The following is an 11,362-nucleotide window of genomic DNA, read 5'->3' as shown; positions in this document are numbered from 1 at the left end:
ATTACTTTTGGGTAGTTATTCTACTTCACAGATACATGTATGTCATTTTAAAAATACATCAATGTGTTATGAGACAAGATGATTTCGGGGGAGTAGGAGTCTCACTGCTATAAGATAAAACCTTTAAATATTATTATTATTATAAATCACGTGAGCAACATCTGGTTGTTTTTTAGGGATTTGAAATTCTCTAGTGGATTTTTTAAGTAATTGATCAGCGTAGGATTGGGTCAACAATTAGGCTGATTACTCAAAATTTATATTTCTGTGTAAAATGAGTTAACTGTTCACAAGGGTATGATGGTATGAAAAGACTTTGTTTTTAAGAATGCAAAGCCATAAAAGCAAAGGACAGGAAGATGAGGAGTGGTGATGCAGAAACATAGACTCATTCCATGCATAATCAAACATGAACTCTTTGAAAGAGAACATAAAATTGCTAATTATTGCTAGTTAATGTTAACATTTCAACTTTTCAACATTTACCATTACAATCACTTCACTTCTATCATAACCTGTCCAATCTCTCTCCCTATAGGTTTCTTCCTTCCTGCTTTCAAACAAGTAGGCTTTGCTTTATCTTGATACAAGAGAATAAAACAGAAAAAACTTCCAGCTTGGCCCTTCTGTTCCCCAGAGGCACCACTTTTTGTTGCTCAGTTCGTTTCAAAATTCTCCACACCTAAGGACACTGCTGAACTATTTCTTCTTAAACTATTTCATGCAAGTAAAAGCACCCAACACATAATTGGCACTTACATATTTGCATTTTTTTCTTTGTATAAAAACCCAAGGCTTTATTTTCAGATTCTTCGTCTCTGACTTCTCCATGACATTTAATATTGCTGACTTCCATCTGGTTGAATTTCTCTCTTTAGGTTTTTCATGTTTTTCTGTCTTTTCAGATTTCTGTACTCCACTGACATTCATTTCCACTTCCAAGTCAGCATAACACTACTACCTTTTTTCTTTCTTTTTTTTTTTTACCATACTTTCTTTGATTTCTTTGATGACTCATCTTTTTCAGTTCACTCTTTACCCTTAATGAGCTCATCCATGAGGATATATCCTCTAAGAAGTGAAAGACTTCCAACTCTGTGTAGTTACTTCTAACCTCTTAACTATGCTCTATTTATTGTTTAAATTTCCAGTCATCCATTAGACATTTCCATGTGGACGTCTTACTGTTAGCTCAAAACCAAAATTTCTCAAACTGAATTAATTATCTTTTATTCTAAATCAACTACATTTACTTAATTCCCACTTCATGGCATCAGTATCATTCTCATCACTCAGACTTAAAACTTTGTTTTATGCTTAACTTTTATTTTTTCTTTTACTATTTTATTTTTTGGTTTATTAAGAAGCTTAATCAGTCTCTAGGTTGAGTAAAGTTTTTCTTAGAAAATGGCTCTAGTTGACATTTCATCATTTCTATTCCCCAAAACCAATGTTAATACCTTTTTCCAGGTCTTTCTTAGATCACAATGGCACTCACTTACTGAATAGGAAACACATTTCAATTTTATAAACCTGTGCATAGCAGAATATCCTACCAGAGTTTACCCTTTCTAAAAACTCCATCTCAAGAGAGGTGACAAAATTTTGCCTTGGAATCATAAAAAATATCATCAGCCTTCATCTTCCTCTAAAGATACAAGTGTTTACTCTTCAATAGCAAGGTAAAATTATCTTTGATTCACAGAGTGTTATCATCCTCAGAAGAGTAACAACTTTGTGTTTGGAGAATATAAGATAAGAAACTACCTGACACCCTGGGGATAGAATCTAAAGTGGTTTCCGGGTGGCCAATGCTGAACCAATCCAGACCCCAAAATGTTGAAAGCTCAGAGCGACAGCCTTGGGAGCTCAAGTGAGGGCACCCTTGCACTTAGCACTAAGTGACAAGACTCCTACTTCCTTTGGTGGCCTGAGCTTGGATTTGGAATATTGTCATTATTTCAGGAATAGATTGCCACTGACCCTTGGATTTGTGGAGCCCAGCTTCAAAGGGGTCAACCACACAGCATCAAGAAGCAATGCAAGAGTCTCTAGTGTTCTTCCCGATTCAATGTGCAACCTGGGCTGTGTGAACACTAGAGGTTTGGGTTGATGGAGGGAGGGTTCCAAAGAAGAAGCTACAGGACTGCCTACTAATAAATAAATCAGAGGCTCAAGATATTATTTCAAAAAATGAAAGGGATTCCATTGTATTTGCATTCTGAGTTTTTAGGGCATTTTATACCTGTTACTTGTGCAAGCACACTATATTTATAGGGTAACATAACACAGGCTTGCTCAGGATAGTCTCAGTTTACATCTGTTATCCTGGTGTAATTTTGAATAATTTTCTCTTTCACCCTCATATGTGTCATAATTTGTTACCCTCTCTGTAAACATCAATTCTGGGGTCTTGGGTTCAGGAGGGGCCTCTTATCTCACAAAAAATCTAGATCTTGGGAGTTTGGTCCTCAGACGAAAACAAAACAAAACAAAAACCCCTGCATATTTTGAATCTACTTGAACAACAGGGATCTTCTTAACTAACAAGCTTTCCAACAAGGAACAGGAGGCTGCCTCACATGTCCATTTTTTATGCAAAGCAGAGAAGAGAAGGAGGACACAGGTTTCCAGCTTCCTCTATGCCCCATCTGCTACCCCCTGGATGTGCAAACTCTGCTCTGGTGTGTTTATTCCACAATAACTAGAACTGCAGGATAGTTCTCTAATGAAGGAGCAGCCAGGATAATCCACTAGCAAGACATAACTCAATGAATTTCAGTCTCTGACCAACTGGATTTGCTTCTCTCTCCTTTGGGTTCATGTAAGAATGTTGCCTTTAGCTCTTTTTCTCATAGAAGAAAAACTTGCATGGACATACCCCAAAATACATTGTGTGTCTTTTTCAGGCTATAGTTCCCTAATTGGTATTCTTGTTCCCCATATACCTCTCTTGTAATACATCTTATTCTTGGTCACTGCAAACAAAGAAATGTATTTGGTTAAACTTTCAAGGCCCTTCACTATCTGTACTCAGCTTATGACTATAATTTTACCTATTTTGTTCTTTCAGGCCCAGATCAAGGATTATTTCCTCTATAACAATACAATGTCAAATTTAAGAGGCCATGAATGATCTTAGGATCTGTTGAAAATTAAGAGCCTGATTCACAGGTCTGGGTTGAGGCCTGAGATTCTGCATTTGGAACCAGCTTCTAGCTGATGCATTTGTTGCTGGTCTTTGGGCCACATTTTGAGTAACAGGAGTCTGTAAGGTGTTATTAAATGTTCCAGCTCAGTTTAACCCCATTTCTTCAGAACATCTGGATTAAGGGTTGCAAACTGTGGTTATTAATGACAGACTACTCATTTGAAGCATATATTCTCTAGTATTACCCTTTAAATGTTTCATTCTCATGTGCTATCATCTCAGGTAGATCAGAAATCTCATTTAGTGTGAGAATGGTTCTTTGTAACTTTTGTAATTTCTCAGAGTGGGGTTACTCTGCCTTGCACATAGTAGGTCCACACTAAATATGCTGATTGATTAATTATTCTTAAGAGAGTCCTTCTTACTATTCTATCACACAAAAACTCCTGAGATACATTTAAATTTAATTTGGCAAGAAACAAATGCTTTAAAAAAAATTATAAAATACCTTGAAGTGAGGAAATTGGAGCCATCTGAAGAAAATGCTCTATTTGAATTATTGAATTACAATGTCAAAGCAAGAAGTAAAGGTCTTTGCTATGTAAATGACAGTATAAATCTGAAGTTATTATGAACCCCATTAGGGAAAAATATGTATTACTGTGTTATTGCTTTGAATATATGTGTTATGAAAAAATTCACAAATCACAAAATTATAGGTTGTAATCCAGACAGTTATTTCCAAACTTATTTTTTAAAATTGATTTCTTGGATATAAATATAATAAACTTCTATGGATAGAATACATCATCACAGTGTATTCCTTTTAAAGAATTTTGAATAATTTCAAAGCTTGGTCTATAGAAAGAAAAAAAAAGTGCTATAAACTCTCTTCTTTTCAGAACTTCGAAACAGAGTTGGAAACCTCCCACAGACATCAGGATGTACCAGCCTGTAAAAAGGCTAGTGCCAATTTTAGGGAAAAAAAAAAAAAGTAATAAAATGGTCATAAATCCTGCCTACAGACTCTGGATCTCAGTTTTCAAATGACTATATTGGTTGAGTCATCTCTTAAAATTCTCAAAGGAAGTCAGATGCTTCTGAGTAAATTTAATGGATATATATGTTTCAAAATTTGTGCTTGCCAAGGGTTTGCACTTCAAGGGAACTTGACTTCCTCAATCACTTTAAGCTTTTCTTCATGAAAATCTCATTACTTCTTAAAGATCTGAGTTCAGGAAATTAATTGGAAAGACATATTTTCTTAGCATCTATACATCATTCTCTATGAGATTTTTGCTCAGATTTGCTACAAATTAAAATTAATGAAATATTTGGGGGGGGGGGGCATGTGTTCATTCAATTTATATTTCCCACTCATACCCTCATTGGTAGCATCGGTAAGAAAAAAATGGTTCTTATCTAGATGTTTCTAGACATATTGGTGCAATTTTCTTGTAAACAATATAATCATCTATCTTAACCAGGGTGAATAGCGTTGTTCTAACTGGACATCGTGTACCACTAAAGGTGGAAGACAAATAAACTTTGATTCTCAGGTAGGTTAATAATAATCTGAATTAACACAGAACAAACAGAATAAGAAGTAGTAAGTGTTGCCCTTTTAGTTAAGACTCCTGACCAAACTGGGAATGAAACTGGCTTTGTAAGTGCTTATGACTTCCCCAAGTTTATACATTACTAGACAATTCTCAGTGGTCTGCAAAATATCAAGGAGACAGACATTAGCATTTCACATCTGCTCTCCTCTGACAGTTACAACAGGAGCTGAGCTATGACTCCGCATTCTGTGTCACGTGATTGAGTCCCTCTCCTTCCCTTCTGGATCTGGGATTGCGGATTGCAGACTGTGACTCTGAACAGGTGTCTCTGCCGAACAGCGACACGGGGAGAGAAATGTCGGGGGTTTCAAAATAAAGAATCTCGGTTTGTCATAAACAGAGTTGGGCTCCTTATTAAGCTAATAAGGACATTTTAAGAAACAGAAAACATTTGCAATCAAATCAAAGCTTATGTGTACACACAGACCTTCTCTCATACTCGTGCTTTTGACATTATTTAGGTGCCAATAAGGAAGTGCTGAAATAGTGGATTCTAATGAAACATAAATCAGAAATATGACAGCTCATTGTCATCAGATTTGTAAACTTAACCTCACATATAATATAGTATTAGGAACTAAGAGATTTAAAGCTTTTTGTTGTTGTTGTTCAGTAAATCATATTAACAGTGTGGATTCAAATACCTTTATATCTATCTATTATATCTATATCGATCTATATGAAATAAAATGTAATGTGTAGCTTGAGTACTTTTGGATTGCATGCAGTACCAAATAGCTTTGAATTAGGTGAAGTTAAGGGGAAAAAGCTGTCTTTATGCTATTTTTAACTAGTATTTTGCCTGAGGGCTGTATCCTCTATTTGTCTATTATCTGCATTATTTGTAATACCTTGACTTTCTATAGAATATCCAACAGTTATGGTTAAGGGGCATTCTGTGGGTGGAATAAGAAAATCCATAAGCTAGTCTATACTAGTGTTTTAGTTCCTAAAGGCACTTAGCCAAAAATATTAGAAGAAACCAAGAACCCACAGATGGAAACTAATAATATTCCTCCCCGAACTGGCCCTAGTCAATCCCTTGGTATGAGAAAAAGGGAACCAAATACTGTTAACCAAATACTGGAAATCAAAATCTTTTTTTCTCCCCACCGCCTGTCACTGAGCTTGATGGAATAAAACCAAGTAAAATTTCACTGATATCCACCTACCCCCAAATACTACAAAAATTCAGGACTGTCCCTTACTCTCCTGCTCCATGTAACTTCCAGTTTAGGACTTGGAACATTGAATGCATAGACATAAACAGAATTCCCTTTAGGGGAGATAAACTTGACAAAGAACTATTGATTTGAGGAACAAAACTCTCATGTTTCTGAACTTTTCACATATTCAGTTGGACCCTCTACAAGGCTGAATAACTGAGGTTACCTTTCCAATTATTACTTAGTTTGTACTTGCTGAAAGTCCCTTGAGAATGTGGCTTTGTATCCACTGATGAGAACAACTGAATGTGTAATTCTTCTCTGTATATATTGAGCTACTCATATTGAAGTTCCCTTACCTGATTCTTTCAGTAAGGAAGGGAGAACGTTCTCTTGGTGTCTCTACCTAGCAAGCACATCTTGAATTTTGATTTACGCTGTCAATGTGTGTCAAGAGTGATGAACTTGTTCTAATTTTATCTTTTCTCTATATCCTCTGGCATGTTGGGAAAAAAATCACTCTCTGTTCTATTTTATTATCATGCCAGTTAGTTCTCCCATTTTTGCTTATTTTCCCCAAAAGATGAGAGATTTGTGCAAGTAAGAGCTAACCAAGTACTGGAAATCAAAATTTTTTTTTCTCCCCACCACCTAGAAAATCAGGATTGGTCTAATGAAAATGGGGCGGTTGCCTTGAAAAAATTGAATATACCTGGCATATTTAATGTTGTTGGTTATTTATGAGAATGTGGTGTCTACTGGGAAATTCCAAGTCATACCGCTTAAAGCAGGTGCCAGCGTCCTCTTATTTCATGATCCAGGTGTGACTCAGTGATAGGGATCGTTTATTGCAGGGGTTGTTAGAGGAAACTTCATTGTGGGTCAGTGGGATCAGCTTTCATGTAAACTTAGTATAAGGAAGGTCATTGTTATGGGTAAAATATTCATGAAAACAGCAGGTAAAGGTGATTTTATAATAGAAAACATATATTAATAATCCGGATAGATCATGGTTTCAAGAGTTATGTGTACTCCACATTTTCTAGAGGTTTATAATTCTACCATCACAGTTCTTATACAGAAAACTATAAATCTGCTATTCAGCGGAATACCTCTGAGGAGCTCACAACTGCTTACGGCTCTCACACCCGTCCTTTTAGTTCTTGCTGCCGTTCTCTCTAGACCAACAGCAATGGTGGTCACGAGGCCTCTGGAAGGGAAATTGATTCTGAGCCCTGATGCGCCCGGAAGTGCAGGACTTGCAGCTGGCCAGTCTTGCTCATTTTCTTCTAGGCAACCAAGGCTATAAATGGGGGAGCGGGAACGGCCTGGAAATCAGTTTGCAGAATATTAGAAAGGTCACCATGGTACAGAGCAGTATGCCACACTACTTAGAATATGCTACAATGTGTGGCCACATCGCTCATGCAGTAACTGTGACACAGAGGGGAACACGTCACCAATATCCTGTGAATGGTTTTTAGAACAGACTAAAACCTATTTTCAGGATTCTCATTTTAAGCTCTTATATCGTGCCTCTGTGTCACTTACTTTGCAGAAATGTTATTAATCCATTTTTTTAAAAAATATTTTTTCTTTATTGATTTGAGAGAGAGAGATAGAGGAAACATCGATGAGAGAGAACATTGATTGGCCGCCTCCTGCATGCTCCCCACTGGGGATCAGACCCACATCCTGGGCATGTGCCCTGACTGGGAATCGAACTGGCGACCTCTTGGTGCATGGGTCGATGCTCAATCAGTGAGCCACACCAGCTGGGCTATTAATCATTTTTAATTAAACTTTTTACTTAAAAAAATTAAAACTACAGGGAACATACAAGTCTATTACAATTCACTTATATACACCTTTCTTTAACATTTGTCCCATTTGCATCCCCTGTCTTCATGTATATGTATACGGACACACATTCTTATTCTTACATAAGATACAGACACATTTTTATTCTTATGTAAGCATTTATTATTTTTATAGCCATTTCAGTGTAAGTTCAGCTGAAATCTCCTAAGAAAAGGGACATTTTTCTTATGTAACCTCATTGCTACTTTCAAAATCAGGTGCTAATCTATTTTTAAGAGTCCTTCTGATTTGAAATTTTAGCTTTTTATTATATTTTTTTTCTATGGAGGTCAACTCCATTGTGAAAGTATGCCAGATGTCTGTCACGATTTTTCCAAATGAAGGCCACCTGGCTACTCATAGTAACTCCCCCAATTATTCTTACATGTCCTTTCATTTCATCATCCTTATCTACTTTTGTTTCTTTTTACATTTTCCCCTCACGACTGATATTTTTTAAAGGCCACTTACTGCTGTTCTCTGTTCACCAAGCAACTTAATTACATTTCTTGAAGCTGCATTGCTTAAGTATGTATGTCTAGGAAAAGAAATCTAGGTTGACATTTTGCAGTTTGGTGGTGACTATTATTTCCTCCAGCTTTGGTAGAAGGAGACTTCTTTCAAACTTTAAGACCTTTCTGGAGTAACTAGTTCAGTAGCCGCTGTAGTAATGAATATTGTCGCTATTTGAAAAAGCACAGGCAAACACAGGCTGGTTGATGACTCTTGCAAGCCTTTTCTCTTGTCGGCAATCCACCACCTGATGTTTTGGCTGGCAACTCCCAGCTCTTTGAGGGTCTTCTCCCCGGAGCTCTGGTATGTTAAAGCAGACAAATGGCATTGAGGGCACAAAAGTCCAAAGAAAATGCACTTTAACAGTCTATGTCAGAACTTTTCCAAAGCAATTGCCAAGTAGAGGCAGGGTCTCATACTATGAAAAAAAAAAAAAAAAAGGAGAGAGAGAGAGAGAGAGAGAGCATATCCCCCAAAGATACTTCCTCAAGGATGCAGGTTAGTAGCTTGAAATCAATTCAAGCAGCTAAAAGGATGAAAGATTTCATGGCCGAGGTGTGTGATTTTGAGTGCTCTGCTTGGGGGTTTTCTTTGGCTGCATGACTAGAGGCAAAGATTAGCGACACAGTGTTTGCTTTCAGTGATCTCTGCTTCTGTGCTTTGCCCTGGACGGAAGCCCAGGCTGTGGGAACCAGGCGTTCTTTAACATCGGTAGGTTAAGACGGACAAGTTACATAGCTATATTCACACCAAGGCTCCAAGAAGAACAGTATTTGCCTTTTTAGAATGACCAGGTTTTTCTTTCTTCTTAAAGCAACTACAGGGTAAAGATTTGGGAAGGTAATTCGGCTCGTGTAGCCAGAGAAGACAAACTTTTATTTATTTATTTATTTATTTATTTAATCCTTACCCGAGGACATTTTTTTCCCATATTTTGTTCAGATAGAGTAGGAGGGAGAGAGAGAGAGAGAAACATCGACGTGAAGGGACACATCGAGTGGCTGCCACCCTCATGACCCAACCAGGGCCGGGGACAAACTGCAACCAAGGTACGCGCCCTTAGTGGGAACCGAACCCGGGTCTCTGTGGACTGCAGGCTGACGCTCTAACCGCTGAGCCAAACCGGCCAGGACAAGACAAACTTTTTATCAGCTCTTTTCTTATGCCCTGGATCTGGGGGTTGGGTTTGAGGAAAAAAGGGATCATCTTTTTTTTCCCTTAAGTTTTTCTACAGTCGAGTCCAGTAAAGGAATGCTTTATAATCACATTCATAACAACAGTGCCCCTAGCTTTTTGTTCTAATGCTGATGGTCTTTCTGACCAACTAAGTTGGAGTAGCTGGAAAAGTACATCTCACATACAATCCTTCCCTAGACCTGGCCAGTTTGGCTCAGCGGTTAGAGCGTCAGCCTGCGGTCTGGAGAGACCCGGGTTCGGTTCCCGCTAAGGGCACGTACTTCGGTTGCAGTTTGTCCCCGGCCCTGGTTGGTTGGTCATGCGGGTGGCAGCCACTCGATGTGTCCCTTCACATCGATGTTTCTCTCTCTCTCTCTCCCTCCCACTCTATCTGTACAAAAAATGGAAAAATATCCTCGGGTGAGGATAAAAACAAAAAACAAAAAGAAAAACAATCCTTCCCTAACTTTTTTTACTTTAGGGAATTGGGTACAAGTATTTTATATTTATAAGCTTGAGGGAGCCACAACACTTTGGTTTTATTTTGGAATAGGTTCCTTTTGAAAATGAAACGTAAAACAAATCTCAAGGTTCTTAATACTTAATCCAGGGCCTGGCACATCATGGGACAGTGGTTCTCTGTGACCTCTGGTCCTGCAGCCTGAGCACTACCTGGAAACTTGTTAGAAATGATTGCTAGAACCACACTAGCAGGCACTTCACAGATGTGTGCTGGAGATCGTGCTGATTTCTCAATTCTAAAGGAGCATGGCACCATTAATACCATGTTGCAAGGCAGTGGTTCCTAATCTCCAGTGCACATCAGAATAATCAGGAAGACTTGTTAAAATACAGAATGCTGGCCCCCACCCCCAGAGTTTCTGATTCAGTAGATCTGGGGTGGGAGTGAGAATTTGCATTTCTTTTTTTTTTTTTTTTTTTTTATCCTCACCCGAGGATATTTTTCCATTTTTTGTACAGATAGAGTGGGAGGGAGAGAGAGGAAGGGAGAGAGAGAGAGAAACATCGACATGAAGGGACACATCGAGTGGCTGCCACCCACACGACCGACCAGGGCCGGGGACAAACTGCAACCGAAGTACGCGCCCTTAGCGGGAACCGAACCCGGGTCTCTCCGGACCGCAGGCGGACGCTCTAACCGCTGAGCCAAACTGGCCAGGGCGAGAATTTGCATTTCTAACAAGTTTCCAGGGAATGCTGATATTGCTGCTCTGGGACTCTGCTGTGAGAACTCCTGGTCTAAAGTGGTGTGATTCTTAATCCTGGCTCAACACGAGCATCACCTGCAGTTTCTTTAAACTATAGAAAGGACTAGACCATACTCCCAGACCAGCTAAGTCAGATTCTCTGCAGGTGAATGGGCATGGTAGCCTTTACAATTTCCCAGGTGATTCGTATGAGCAGCCGGGTTTAAAGTCCACTCCAAGTCATCCCAAAAGACGTGGTCCTCAATACTGGGTGCCTGTTAGAATCACCTGGCAGACTGTTAAAAAAAAAAAAAAAAAAAGCCTAGATGCCAGTTCTGGGGGTTCCAATAAAACTGGTTTGAGGTGCAAAAATGTAGATTTTTGAGAGCTCCCCAAGTGATTCCAATATGTAGCAAAGTTAAGAAGCACTACCCTAAAGATACTCTCCAGCAGTAAGAATTTCATGATTTTAGCATAATCCTGTGCAAAGGACACAGCATTCAAGGGGGAAAAAACCCCAAAACATTTCTATAGAGAACGGCTGATTTATTGTACAGTCATTGCATGGTTCCCGAATTTATACTGAACTGATTTCGTTAGCCACACAAGTTGGCATATTTACAGTAAATTAGCGAACTTTTTAATTGAAGACTTATCCCACATGTC

Source organism: Molossus molossus, unplaced genomic scaffold, assembly GCF_014108415.1.
Source record: "Molossus molossus isolate mMolMol1 unplaced genomic scaffold, mMolMol1.p scaffold_m16_p_10, whole genome shotgun sequence".
NCBI lineage: Eukaryota > Metazoa > Chordata > Mammalia > Chiroptera > Molossidae > Molossus > Molossus molossus.
This window is presented reverse-complemented; position numbering follows the sequence as displayed.